Genomic DNA, 14,259 nt, shown 5'->3' with positions numbered 1-14,259 from the left:
GCCCTGGTGCGCAGCCCAGGCAAGGCATGCGCACCAAGGTGCCCACCCGAGGTGCACACCCGGGGCAAACCGGGCTCCGACTTCGTGCAGGCCGCACCTTGGAGCACACTTCGGAGCGCTCCTTGGTGCGCACCATGGTGCCCACCAGGGCGCACCCGAGGCAAACCGGGCTCCGACTTCGTGCACGCCGCACCTTGGAGCACACATCGGAGCGCTCCCAGGTTCGCACCAGCGTTGCGCACCTTTGATGCGCTGCCTTCACTAATTTCCAGAAAAGGCAAAAAAAAACGATATTTTAAAATTTCCGTTCTGAAAGATAGTGAAAAAAACGGAACGCGGGTGCCATCTTGAGCCCTTCCTGATGCGCAGCCCAGGCAAGTTGTGCGCACCAAGGTGCCCACCCTGGCGGAGGTGCGCGCCCGGGGCAAACCGGGCTCCGACTTCGTGCACTGCATGGTGCCCACCAAGGCGCGCAACCCAGCCAAGGTGCCCACCGCAGCGAAGGTGCACGCGAGGTGCGCACCCGAGGTGCACACCCGGGGCAAACCGGGCTCCGACTTCGTGCACGCCGCACCTTGGAGCACACTTCAGAGCGCTCCTTGGTACGCACCAGGGCGCGCAACCCAGCCAAGGTGCTCACCCCGGCGAAGGTGCACGCGAGGTGCGCACCCGGGGCAAACCGGGCTCGGACTTCGTGCACGCCGCACCTTGGAGCACACATCGGAGCGCTCCCGGGTTCGCACCAGCATTGCGCACCTTTGATGCGCTGCCTTCACTAATTTCCAGAAAAGGCAAAAAAAAGAAAAAAATGAGATTTTAAAATTTCCGTTTTGAAAGATAGTGAAAAAAACGGAACGCGGGTGCCATCTTGAGCCCGCCCTGGTGTGCAGCCCAGGCAAGTTGTGCGCACCAAGGCACCCACCCTGGCCAAGGTGGGTCACGGGGTGGGTCCTAGGGTGGGTAACGGGGTGGGTACTAAGGTGCGTGCCAAGGTGGGTCATAGGGTGGGTGCCAAGGTGGGCACCAGGGTGGGTGTGCACCAACCCTAGCCAGGGTAGGTCACGGGGTGGTTGTCGGGGTGGGCGTCAAGGAGCCAAGGTGGGTGGCAAGTAGCCAAGTTGCGTGCCAAGGTGGGTGTCGGGGTGGGTGCCAAGGATCCAAGGTGGGTGCCAAGGAACCAAGGTGGGTGTCTGGGTGGGTGCCGAGGTGGGAGCCAGGGTGGGTCCCAAGGTGAGTGCAAAGGTGGGTGCCAGGGTCAAGGTGAGTGCCAATGTGGGTTCCAAGGTGCCAGGGTCAGGGTGAGTGCCAATGTGGGTTCAAAGGTGCTAAGTTGGGTGCGAGGTTGGGTGCGAGGGTGGGTGGGTGCCAAGGTGTGCTAGGTGGAAGCCCGGGTGGGTCGGCATCCCATGGGTGTCGAGTTGGGTGCCTGATGGGTGCTTCTTGTCAAGTTTTAGTCGTCGGGACTCATTTCGAGCCTTAGAGGTCGTTTCTTGTCCGGTTGCCCTGTCTTCGACCTGGGAACCCAATTTTGGTCCTCGGGTCCCATTTTTTTTTGTCTCGCATCCCACTTTTGGCCTGTGGCCTTTTCGGGGTCGATTCTCGTTTTGGGCATCAGAGCATGTTTCTTCTCCTAAAACCCAATATTTGTTTATTAAGTCTCGGAACACATTTTTGTTCTCGTGGACCCATCATGGGTCTTGGAACGCATTTGTGGTCCTTGGGTCCCATTTTGCATCCCGAAACTTGTGTTTTGGTGCTTGATCCCTATTTTGGGTGCCCACCTTGCACCAAGTGCGCACCCGGGGCAAACCGAGCGCCTTGGTGCACCGGGGCAAGATCGAGCGTGCACCCGAGGCGCCCCGAACATGCACCAAGGTGCACTCGGCCCACATGTGAGCGCAGGTCGTTGCGCCCGAGGTGGTGTGTGGGCACCGCGTTGCAGACGGGACACTGCACGCACACGACGCCCCCTCCAGGTGCACGCACGTAGGCCGGGCCGGGTGCACACCCGACGCCCTAGCAAGGTGCGCGCACCCGGGCAGGGCTCACACTTGGCGAACGGGGCGCACTTCGCGAGGGAGGGTGTGCACCTCGACGGGGGTGGGTGGCCGGGGTGGATTCGCACGTGGGTCGCGGTTTGCTAAGTACACACTGCGACAAGCTCATAACGGGTGCGATCATACCAGCGTTAGTGCACCGGATCCCATCAGAACTCCGCAGTTAAGCGCGCTTGGGCCGGAGTAGTACTGGGATGGGTGACCTCCCGGGAAGTCCCGGTGTTGCACCCTTTTTTAGTTTTTCGCCGGGCGTCGCAATGCTATTTGAATAAACCTTTTGCCCGTTTGCGTTCTCGTCGGGGCCGGGCCGGGCCGGGGTGCGCTGCCCGCACTACCGCGCGCGCGGGGGCGACACCGAGCGCGCACCCGAGGCGCCCCGAGCACACAGGCCACGGTGCAACCCGGGCGTTGTGCGCGCACCCCGGTGCGCCCGAGGTGCTGCGCGCGCACCCAGGTGAAATCGGTGTGCACCTCGGCCAGTGCGCGCTCGGTCGAGTCGCGCACGTTGGCCAAGGTGCACGGTGATGTTTCTTACTCTAAGGTTCCGCACCAGACGCCCGGGACAGGTGAGCGAAGCTGGGCGGGGCCGGGTGCGCGGCCGGGGCAGGTGCACGCAGCTGGAGAGAGCTTTGGAGCACACTTCGGAGCGCACCAATGATGCGCTCCATTCAAAAGTTTCCTGAAAAGGCAAAAAAAGTTGAGATTATAGAATTTCCCACTTGAGAGATTGTAAAAAAAAAAAATTTAAAATGAAGGAAACGCGGGTGCCAAGGTGTGCGCAGCCCAGCCAAGGTGTGCGCACCAAGGCGCCCACCCTGGCGAAGGTGCACGCAAGGTGCGCACCCGAGGCAAACCGGACAATTAACCCAACTTTCGACTTCGCGCGCACCTTGGAGCGCACTTCGGAGCGCTCCTTGGTGCGCACCAATCTTGGGCACCTCGGAGTGCACCATGGCGCCCACCAAGGTGCGCACCCGGGGCAAACCGAGCTCCGACTTCGTGCGCACCTTGGAGCGCACGAAAGGTGCGCACCATGGCGCCCACCAAGGTGCGCAGCCCAGCCAAGGCGTGCGCATCAAGGTGCGCACCCTGGCGAAGGTGCGCACCCGGGGCAAACCGAGCTCCGACTTCGTGCGCACCTTGGAGCGCACAAAAGGTGCGCAACCCAGCCAAGGTGTGCGCACCCCGGTCAAACCGAGCTCCGAATCGTGCGCACCAGAGGTGCACGCCATCGTGCGCACCTTGGAGCACACTTCGGAGCCCTCCTTGGTGCGCGCCGATGTTGCGCACCTCGGAGCGCACCCGGGGAAAACAATGCAATTAACCCGACTTTCGACTTCGTGGGCACCTCGGAGCGCTCTCGGGTTCGCACCTCGGAGCACACCGAGGTGCGCACCTTTGATGCGCTGCCTTCACCAATTTCCAGAAAAGGCAAGAAAACATTGAGAAGGTGTGCGCACCGAGGTGCCCACCCTGGCGAAGGTGCACGCGAGGTGCGCACCCGGGGCAAACCGGGCTCCGACTTCGTGCACGCCGCACCTTGGAGCACACTTCGGAGCGCTCCTTGGTGCGCACCAGGGCGCGCAACCCAGCCGAGGTGCCCACCCCGGCGAAGGTGCACGCGAGGTGCGCACCCGGGGCAAACCGGGCTCCGACTTCGTGCACGCCATGGTGCCCACCGCGGCGAAGGTGCACGCGAGGTGCGCACCCGGGGCAAACCGGGCTCCGACTTCGTGCACGCCGCACCTTGGAGCACACTTCGGAGCGCTCCTTGGTGCGCACCATGGTGCCCACCAGGGCGCGCAACCCCGCCGAAGGTGCACGCGAGGTGCGCACCCGGGGCAAACCGGGCTCCGACTTCGTGCACGCCGCACCTTGGAGCACACTTCGGAGCGCTCCTTGGTGCGCACCATGGTGCCCACCAGGGCGCGCAACCCCGCCGAAGGTGCACGCGAGGTGCGCACCCGGGGCAAACCGGGCTCCGACTTCGTGCACGCCATGGTGCGCACCGCGGCGAAGGTGCGCACCCGGGGCAAACCGGGCTCCGACTTCGTGCACGCCGCACCTTGGAGCACACTTCGGAGCGCTCCTTGGTGCGCACCAGGGCGCGCAACCCAGCCGAGGTGCCCACCCCGGCGAAGGTGCACGCGAGGTGCGTACCCGGGGCAAACCGGGCTCCGACTTCGTGCACGCCGCACCTTGGAGCACACTTCGGAGCGCTCCTTGGTGCGCACCATGGTGCCCACCAGGCCGCGCAACCCAGCCAAGGTGTGCGCACCAAGGTGCACGCGAGGTGCGCACCCGGGGCAAACCGGGGTCCGACTTCGTGCACGCCGCACCTTGGAGCACACATCGGGGCGCTCCCGGGTTCGCACCGGCGTTGCGCACCGTGGTGGGCACCTCGGAGCACACCAAGGTGGGCAGCGAGGTGCGCACCTTTGATGCGATGCCTTCACTAATTTCCATAAAAGGCAAAAAAAAAACGAGATTTTAAAATTTCCGTTTTGAAAGATAGTGAGAAAAAGGGAATGCTGGTGCCATCTTGAGCCCGCCCTGGTGCGCAGCCCAGCCAAGGTGTGCGCACCAAGGTGCCCACCCTGGCGAAGGTGCGCGCCCGGGCAATTAACCCAACTTCCAACTTCGCGCGCGCCAGGGTGGGAGCGCACCCAACAACCGGGCCTGGGAAGAGCCAATGCGAGAAACCCCACCAAACGCTCTGACAAAAAAAGAGGGGGCGCTCCAGTAACCCCGCTTCGGAGCGCACCCTGGGCAAACCCAGCCAAGGTGCCCACCCCGGCCAAGGTGCAGGCGAGGTGCGCACCCGGGGCAAACCGGGCTCCGACAACGTGCACGCCGCACCTTGGAGCACACTTCGTAGCGCTCCCGGGTGCGCACCTCAGAGCACACCAAGGTGGGCAGCGAGGTGCGCACCTTTGATGCGCTGCCTTCACTAATTTCCAGAAAAGGCAAAAAAAAAAGGAGATTTTAAAATTTCCGTTTTGAAAGATAGTGAAAAAAACGGAACGCGCGTGCCATCTTGAGCCCGCCCTGGTGCGCAGCCCAGGTAAGGTGCCCACCCTGGCAAAGGTGCGCACCCGGGCAATTAACCCTACTTCCGACTTCGTGCGCGCCAGGGTGGCAACCGGGCCTCGGAAGAGCCAATGCGAGAAACCCCACCAAACGCTCCGACAAAAAAAGAGGCGGCGCTCCAATAACCCCGCTTCGGAGCGCAGCCGGGGCAAACCCAGCCAAGGTGCCCACCCCGACGAAGGTGCACGCGAGGTGCGCACCCGGGGCAAACCGGGCTCCGACAACGTGCACGCAGCACCTTGGAGCACACTTCGAAGCACTCCCGGGTGCCCACCGGCGTTGCGCACCGTGGTGGGCAGCGAGGTGCGCACCTTTGATGCGCTGCCTTCACTAATTTCCAGAAAAAGGCAAAAAAAAATGAGATTTTAAAATTTCCGTTTTGAAAGATAGTGAAAAAAAAGGAACGCGGGTGCCATCTTGAGCCCGCCCTGGTGCGCAGCCCAGGCAAGGCATGCGCACCAAGGTGCCCACCCGAGGTGCACACCCGGGGCAAACCGGGCTCCGACTTCGTGCAGGCCGCACCTTGGAGCACACTTCGGAGCGCTCCTTGGTGCGCACCATGGTGCCCACCAGGGCGCGCAACCCAGCCAAGGTCTGCACACTAAGGTGCCCACCCCGGCGAAGGTGCACGCGAGGTGCGCACCCGGGGCAAACCGGGCTCCGACTTCGTGCACGCCATGGTGCCCACCGCGGCGAAGGTGCACGCGAGGTGCGCACCCGGGGCAAACCGGGCTCCGACTTCGTGCACGCCGCACCTTGGAGCACACTTCGGAGCGCTCCTTGGTGCGCACCATGGTGCCCACCAGGGCGCGCAACCCAGCCAAGGTGTGCGCACCAAGGTGCACGCGAGGTGCGCACCCGGGGCAAACCGGGGTCCGACTTCGTGCACGCCGCACCTTGGAGCACACATCGGAGCGCTCCCAGGTTCGCACCAGCGTTGCGCACCTTTGATGCGCTGCCTTCACTAATTTCCAGAAAAGGCAAAAAAAAACGATATTTTAAAATTTCCGTTCTGAAAGATAGTGAAAAAAACGGAACGCGGGTGCCATCTTGAGCCCTTCCTGGTGCGCAGCCCAGGCAAGTTGTGCGCACCAAGGTGCCCACCCTGGCGGAGGTGCGCGCCCGGGGCAAACCGGGCTCCGACTTCGTGCACTGCATGGTGCCCACCAAGGCGCGCAACCCAGCCAAGGTGCCCACCGCAGCGAAGGTGCACGCGAGGTGCACACCCGGGGCAAACCGGGCTCCGACTTCGTGCACGCCGCACCTTGGAGCACACTTCAGAGCGCTCCTTGGTGCGCACCAGGGCGCGCAACCCAGCCGAGGTGCCCACCCCGGCGAAGGTGCACGCGAGGTGCGCACCCGGGGCAAACCGGGCTCCGACTTCGTGCACGCCATGGTGCCCACCGCGGCGAAGGTGCGCACCCGGGGCAAACCGGGCTCCGACTTCGTGCACGCCGCACCTTGGAGCACACTTCGGAGCGCTCCTTGGTGCGCACCATGGTGCCCACCAGGCCGCGCAACCCAGCCAAGGTGTGCGCACCAAGGTGCACGCGAGGTGCGCACCCGGGGCAAACCGGGGTCCGACTTCGTGCACGCCGCACCTTGGAGCACACATCGGGGCGCTCCCGGGTTCGCACCGGCGTTGCGCACCGTGGTGGGCACCTCGGAGCACACCAAGGTGGGCAGCGAGGTGCGCACCTTTGATGCGATGCCTTCACTAATTTCCATAAAAGGCAAAAAAAAAACGAGATTTTAAAATTTCCGTTTTGAAAGATAGTGAGAAAAAGGGAATGCTGGTGCCATCTTGAGCCCGCCCTGGTGCGCAGCCCAGCCAAGGTTTGCGCACCAAGGTGCCCACCCTGGCGAAGGTGCGCGCCCGGGCAATTAACCCAACTTCCAACTTCGCGCGCGCCAGGGTGGGAGCGCACCCAACAACCGGGCCTGGGAAGAGCCAATGCGAGAAACCCCACCAAACTCTCTGACAAAAAAAGAGGGGGCGCTCCAGTAACCCCGCTTCGGAGCGCACCCTGGGCAAACCCAGCCAAGGTGCCCACCCCGGCCAAGGTGCAGGCGAGGTGCGCACCCGGGGCAAACCGGGCTCCGACAACGTGCACGCCGCACCTTGGAGCACACTTCGTAGCGCTCCCGGGTGCGCACCTCAGAGCACACCAAGGTGGGCAGCGAGGTGCGCACCTTTGATGCGCTGCCTTCACTAATTTCCAGAAAAGGCAAAAAAAAAAGGAGATTTTAAAATTTCCGTTTTGAAAGATAGTGAAAAAAACGGAACGCGCGTGCCATCTTGAGCCCGCCCTGGTGCGCAGCCCAGGTAAGGTGCCACCCTGGCAAAGGTGCGCACCCGGGCAATTAACCCTACTTCCGACTTCGTGCGCGCCAGGGTGGCAACCGGGCCTCGGAAGAGCCAATGCGAGAAACCCCACCAAACGCTCCGACAAAAAAAGAGGCGGCGCTCCAATAACCCCGCTTCGGAGCGCAGCCGGGGCAAACCAAGCCAAGGTGCCCACCCCGACGAAGGTGCACGCGAGGTGCGCACCCGGGGCAAACCGGGCTCCGACAACGTGCACGCAGCACCTTGGAGCACACTTCGAAGCACTCCCGGGTGCCCACCGGCGTTGCGCACCGTGGTGGGCAGCGAGGTGCGCACCTTTGATGCGCTGCCTTCACTAATTTCCAGAAAAAGGCAAAAAAAAATGAGATTTTAAAATTTCCGTTTTGAAAGATAGTGAAAAAAAAGGAACGCGGGTGCCATCTTGAGCCCGCCCTGGTGCGCAGCCCAGGCAAGGCATGCGCACCAAGGTGCCCACCCGAGGTGCACACCCGGGGCAAACCGGGCTCCGACTTCGTGCAGGCCGCACCTTGGAGCACACTTCGGAGCGCTCCTTGGTGCGCACCATGGTGCCCACCAGGGCGCACCCGAGGCAAACCGGGCTCCGACTTCGTGCACGCCGCACCTTGGAGCACACATCGGAGCGCTCCCAGGTTCGCACCAGCGTTGCGCACCTTTGATGCGCTGCCTTCACTAATTTCCAGAAAAGGCAAAAAAAAACGATATTTTAAAATTTCCGTTCTGAAAGATAGTGAAAAAAACGGAACGCGGGTGCCATCTTGAGCCCTTCCTGATGCGCAGCCCAGGCAAGTTGTGCGCACCAAGGTGCCCACCCTGGCGGAGGTGCGCGCCCGGGGCAAACCGGGCTCCAACTTCGTGCACTGCATGGTGCCCACCAAGGCGCGCAACCCAGCCAAGGTGCCCACCGCAGCGAAGGTGCACGCGAGGTGCGCACCCGAGGTGCACACCCGGGGCAAACCGGGCTCCGACTTCGTGCACGCCGCACCTTGGAGCACACTTCAGAGCGCTCCTTGGTACGCACCAGGGCGCGCAACCCAGCCAAGGTGCTCACCCCGGCGAAGGTGCACGCGAGGTGCGCACCCGGGGCAAACCGGGCTCGGACTTCGTGCACGCCGCACCTTGGAGCACACATCGGAGCGCTCCCGGGTTCGCACCAGCATTGCGCACCTTTGATGCGCTGCCTTCACTAATTTCCAGAAAAGGCAAAAAAAAGAAAAAAATGAGATTTTAAAATTTCCGTTTTGAAAGATAGTGAAAAAAACGGAACGCGGGTGCCATCTTGAGCCCGCCCTGGTGTGCAGCCCAGGCAAGTTGTGCGCACCAAGGCACCCACCCTGGCCAAGGTGGGTCACGGGGTGGGTCCTAGGGTGGGTAACGGGGTGGGTACTAAGGTGCGTGCCAAGGTGGGTCATAGGGTGGGTGCCAAGGTGGGCACCAGGGTGGGTGTGCACCAACCCTAGCCAGGGTAGGTCACGGGGTGGTTGTCGGGGTGGGCGTCAAGGAGCCAAGGTGGGTGGCAAGTAGCCAAGTTGCGTGCCAAGGTGGGTGTCGGGGTGGGTGCCAAGGATCCAAGGTGGGTGCCAAGGAACCAAGGTGGGTGTCTGGGTGGGTGCCGAGGTGGGAGCCAGGGTGGGTCCCAAGGTGAGTGCAAAGGTGGGTGCCAGGGTCAAGGTGAGTGCCAATGTGGGTTCCAAGGTGCCAGGGTCAGGGTGAGTGCCAATGTGGGTTCAAAGGTGCTAAGTTGGGTGCGAGGTTGGGTGCGAGGGTGGGTGGGTGCCAAGGTGTGCTAGGTGGAAGCCCGGGTGGGTCGGCATCCCATGGGTGTCGAGTTGGGTGCCTGATGGGTGCTTCTTGTCAAGTTTTAGTCGTCGGGACTCATTTCGAGCCTTAGAGGTCGTTTCTTGTCCGGTTGCCCTGTCTTCGACCTGGGAACCCAATTTTGGTCCTCGGGTCCCATTTTTTTTTGTCTCGCATCCCACTTTTGGCCTGTGGCCTTTTCGGGGTCGATTCTCGTTTTGGGCATCAGAGCATGTTTCTTCTCCTAAAACCCAATATTTGTTTATTAAGTCTCGGAACACATTTTTGTTCTCGTGGACCCATCATGGGTCTTGGAACGCATTTGTGGTCCTTGGGTCCCATTTTGCATCCCGAAACTTGTGTTTTGGTGCTTGATCCCTATTTTGGGTGCCCACCTTGCACCAAGTGCGCACCCGGGGCAAACCGAGCGCCTTGGTGCACCGGGGCAAGATCGAGCGTGCACCCGAGGCGCCCCGAACATGCACCAAGGTGCACTCGGCCCACATGTGAGCACAGGTCGTTGCGCCCGAGGTGGTGTGTGGGCACCGCGTTGCAGACGGGACACTGCACGCACACGACGCCCCCTCCAGGTGCACGCACGTAGGCCGGGCCGGGTGCACACCCGACGCCCTAGCAAGGTGCGCGCACCCGGGCAGGGCTCACACTTGGCGAACGGGGCGCACTTCGCGAGGGAGGGTGTGCACCTCGACGGGGGTGGGTGGCCGGGGTGGATTCGCACGTGGGTCGCGGTTTGCTAAGTACACACTGCGACAAGCTCATAACGGGTGCGATCATACCAGCGTTAGTGCACCGGATCCCATCAGAACTCCGCAGTTAAGCGCGCTTGGGCCGGAGTAGTACTGGGATGGGTGACCTCCCGGGAAGTCCCGGTGTTGCACCCTTTTTTAGTTTTTCGCCGGGCGTCGCAATGCTATTTGAATAAACCTTTTGCCCGTTTGCGTTCTCGTCGGGGCCGGGCCGGGCCGGGGTGCGCTGCCCGCACTACCGCGCGCGCGGGGGCGACACCGAGCGCGCACCCGAGGCGCCCCGAGCACACAGGCCACGGTGCAACCCGGGCGTTGTGCGCGCACCCCGGTGCGCCCGAGGTGCTGCGCGCGCACCCAGGTGAAATCGGTGTGCACCTCGGCCAGTGCGCGCTCGGTCGAGTCGCGCACGTTGGCCAAGGTGCACGGTGATGTTTCTTACTCTAAGGTTCCGCACCAGACGCCCGGGACAGGTGAGCGAAGCTGGGCGGGGCCGGGTGCGCGGCCGGGGCAGGTGCACGCAGCTGGAGAGAGCTTTGGAGCACACTTCGGAGCGCACCAATGATGCGCTCCATTCAAAAGTTTCCTGAAAAGGCAAAAAAAGTTGAGATTATAGAATTTCCCACTTGAGAGATTGTAAAAAAAAAAAATTTAAAATGAAGGAAACGCGGGTGCCAAGGTGTGCGCAGCCCAGCCAAGGTGTGCGCACCAAGGCGCCCACCCTGGCGAAGGTGCACGCAAGGTGCGCACCCGAGGCAAACCGGACAATTAACCCAACTTTCGACTTCGCGCGCACCTTGGAGCGCACTTCGGAGCGCTCCTTGGTGCGCACCAATCTTGGGCACCTCGGAGTGCACCATGGCGCCCACCAAGGTGCGCACCCGGGGCAAACCGAGCTCCGACTTCGTGCGCACCTTGGAGCGCACGAAAGGTGCGCACCATGGCGCCCACCAAGGTGCGCAGCCCAGCCAAGGCGTGCGCATCAAGGTGCGCACCCTGGCGAAGGTGCGCACCCGGGGCAAACCGAGCTCCGACTTCGTGCGCACCTTGGAGCGCACAAAAGGTGCGCAACCCAGCCAAGGTGTGCGCACCCCGGTCAAACCGAGCTCCGAATCGTGCGCACCAGAGGTGCACGCCATCGTGCGCACCTTGGAGCACACTTCGGAGCCCTCCTTGGTGCGCGCCGATGTTGCGCACCTCGGAGCGCACCCGGGGAAAACAATGCAATTAACCCGACTTTCGACTTCGTGGGCACCTCGGAGCGCTCTCGGGTTCGCACCTCGGAGCACACCGAGGTGCGCACCTTTGATGCGCTGCCTTCACCAATTTCCAGAAAAGGCAAGAAAACATTGAGAAGGTGTGCGCACCGAGGTGCCCACCCTGGCGAAGGTGCACGCGAGGTGCGCACCCGGGGCAAACCGGGCTCCGACTTCGTGCACGCCGCACCTTGGAGCACACTTCGGAGCGCTCCTTGGTGCGCACCAGGGCGCGCAACCCAGCCGAGGTGCCCACCCCGGCGAAGGTGCACGCGAGGTGCGCACCCGGGGCAAACCGGGCTCCGACTTCGTGCACGCCATGGTGCCCACCGCGGCGAAGGTGCACGCGAGGTGCGCACCCGGGGCAAACCGGGCTCCGACTTCGTGCACGCCGCACCTTGGAGCACACTTCGGAGCGCTCCTTGGTGCGCACCATGGTGCCCACCAGGGCGCGCAACCCCGCCGAAGGTGCACGCGAGGTGCGCACCCGGGGCAAACCGGGCTCCGACTTCGTGCACGCCGCACCTTGGAGCACACTTCGGAGCGCTCCTTGGTGCGCACCATGGTGCCCACCAGGGCGCGCAACCCCGCCGAAGGTGCACGCGAGGTGCGCACCCGGGGCAAACCGGGCTCCGACTTCGTGCACGCCATGGTGCGCACCGCGGCGAAGGTGCGCACCCGGGGCAAACCGGGCTCCGACTTCGTGCACGCCGCACCTTGGAGCACACTTCGGAGCGCTCCTTGGTGCGCACCAGGGCGCGCAACCCAGCCGAGGTGCCCACCCCGGCGAAGGTGCACGCGAGGTGCGTACCCGGGGCAAACCGGGCTCCGACTTCGTGCACGCCGCACCTTGGAGCACACTTCGGAGCGCTCCTTGGTGCGCACCATGGTGCCCACCAGGCCGCGCAACCCAGCCAAGGTGTGCGCACCAAGGTGCACGCGAGGTGCGCACCCGGGGCAAACCGGGGTCCGACTTCGTGCACGCCGCACCTTGGAGCACACATCGGGGCGCTCCCGGGTTCGCACCGGCGTTGCGCACCGTGGTGGGCACCTCGGAGCACACCAAGGTGGGCAGCGAGGTGCGCACCTTTGATGCGATGCCTTCACTAATTTCCATAAAAGGCAAAAAAAAACGAGATTTTAAAATTTCCGTTTTGAAAGATAGTGAGAAAAAGGGAATGCTGGTGCCATCTTGAGCCCGCCCTGGTGCGCAGCCCAGCCAAGGTGTGCGCACCAAGGTGCCCACCCTGGCGAAGGTGCGCGCCCGGGCAATTAACCCAACTTCCAACTTCGCGCGCGCCAGGGTGGGAGCGCACCCAACAACCGGGCCTGGGAAGAGCCAATGCGAGAAACCCCACCAAACGCTCTGACAAAAAAAGAGGGGGCGCTCCAGTAACCCCGCTTCGGAGCGCACCCTGGGCAAACCCAGCCAAGGTGCCCACCCCGGCCAAGGTGCAGGCGAGGTGCGCACCCGGGGCAAACCGGGCTCCGACAACGTGCACGCCGCACCTTGGAGCACACTTCGTAGCGCTCCCGGGTGCGCACCTCAGAGCACACCAAGGTGGGCAGCGAGGTGCGCACCTTTGATGCGCTGCCTTCACTAATTTCCAGAAAAGGCAAAAAAAAAAGGAGATTTTAAAATTTCCGTTTTGAAAGATAGTGAAAAAAACGGAACGCGCGTGCCATCTTGAGCCCGCCCTGGTGCGCAGCCCAGGTAAGGTGCCCACCCTGGCAAAGGTGCGCACCCGGGCAATTAACCCTACTTCCGACTTCGTGCGCGCCAGGGTGGCAACCGGGCCTCGGAAGAGCCAATGCGAGAAACCCCACCAAACGCTCCGACAAAAAAAGAGGCGGCGCTCCAATAACCCCGCTTCGGAGCGCAGCCGGGGCAAACCCAGCCAAGGTGCCCACCCCGACGAAGGTGCACGCGAGGTGCGCACCCGGGGCAAACCGGGCTCCGACAACGTGCACGCAGCACCTTGGAGCACACTTCGAAGCACTCCCGGGTGCCCACCGGCGTTGCGCACCGTGGTGGGCAGCGAGGTGCGCACCTTTGATGCGCTGCCTTCACTAATTTCCAGAAAAAGGCAAAAAAAAATGAGATTTTAAAATTTCCGTTTTGAAAGATAGTGAAAAAAAAGGAACGCGGGTGCCATCTTGAGCCCGCCCTGGTGCGCAGCCCAGGCAAGGCATGCGCACCAAGGTGCCCACCCGAGGTGCACACCCGGGGCAAACCGGGCTCCGACTTCGTGCAGGCCGCACCTTGGAGCACACTTCGGAGCGCTCCTTGGTGCGCACCATGGTGCCCACCAGGGCGCGCAACCCAGCCAAGGTCTGCACACCAAGGTGCCCACCCCGGCGAAGGTGCACGCGAGGTGCGCACCCGGGGCAAACCGGGCTCCGACTTCGTGCACGCCATGGTGCCCACCGCGGCGAAGGTGCACGCGAGGTGCGCACCCGGGGCAAACCGGGCTCCGACTTCGTGCACGCCGCACCTTGGAGCACACTTCGGAGCGCTCCTTGGTGCGCACCATGGTGCCCACCAGGGCGCGCAACCCAGCCAAGGTGTGCGCACCAAGGTGCACGCGAGGTGCGCACCCGGGGCAAACCGGGGTCCGACTTCGTGCACGCCGCACCTTGGAGCACACATCGGAGCGCTCCCAGGTTCGCACCAGCGTTGCGCACCTTTGATGCGCTGCCTTCACTAATTTCCAGAAAAGGCAAAAAAAAACGAGATTTTAAAATTTCCGTTCTGAAAGATAGTGAAAAAAACGGAACGCGGGTGCCATCTTGAGCCCTTCCTGGTGCGCAGCCCAAGCAAGTTGTGCGCACCAAGGTGCCCACCCTGGCGGAGGTGCGCGCCCGGGGCAATCCGGGCTCCGACTTCGTGCACTGCATGGTGCCCACCAAGGCGCGCAACCCAGCCAAGG

The 14,259-nt window shown here is 62.9% G+C and overlaps 2 non-coding genes across 2 annotated transcripts; both read left to right on the top strand.

The window, feature by feature from the left end:
- The first annotated feature begins 2,169 nt into the window (after positions 1-2,169).
- On the top strand, positions 2,170-2,288 carry LOC131860835 (5S ribosomal RNA). The gene has a single exon (XR_009359928.1). It is a non-coding gene; the product is annotated as a 5S ribosomal RNA (ribosomal RNA).
- Positions 2,289-10,092: 7,804 nt separating this feature from the next.
- Positions 10,093-10,211, top strand: LOC131860834 (5S ribosomal RNA). The gene has a single exon (XR_009359927.1). It is a non-coding gene; the product is annotated as a 5S ribosomal RNA (ribosomal RNA).
- Positions 10,212-14,259: the final 4,048 nt, after the last annotated feature.

The sequence above is a fragment of the Cryptomeria japonica genome, unplaced genomic scaffold (genome assembly GCF_030272615.1).
Source record: "Cryptomeria japonica unplaced genomic scaffold, Sugi_1.0 HiC_scaffold_15, whole genome shotgun sequence".
Classification (NCBI taxonomy): domain Eukaryota; kingdom Viridiplantae; phylum Streptophyta; class Pinopsida; order Cupressales; family Cupressaceae; genus Cryptomeria; species Cryptomeria japonica.
This window is presented reverse-complemented; position numbering and strand designations above follow the sequence as displayed.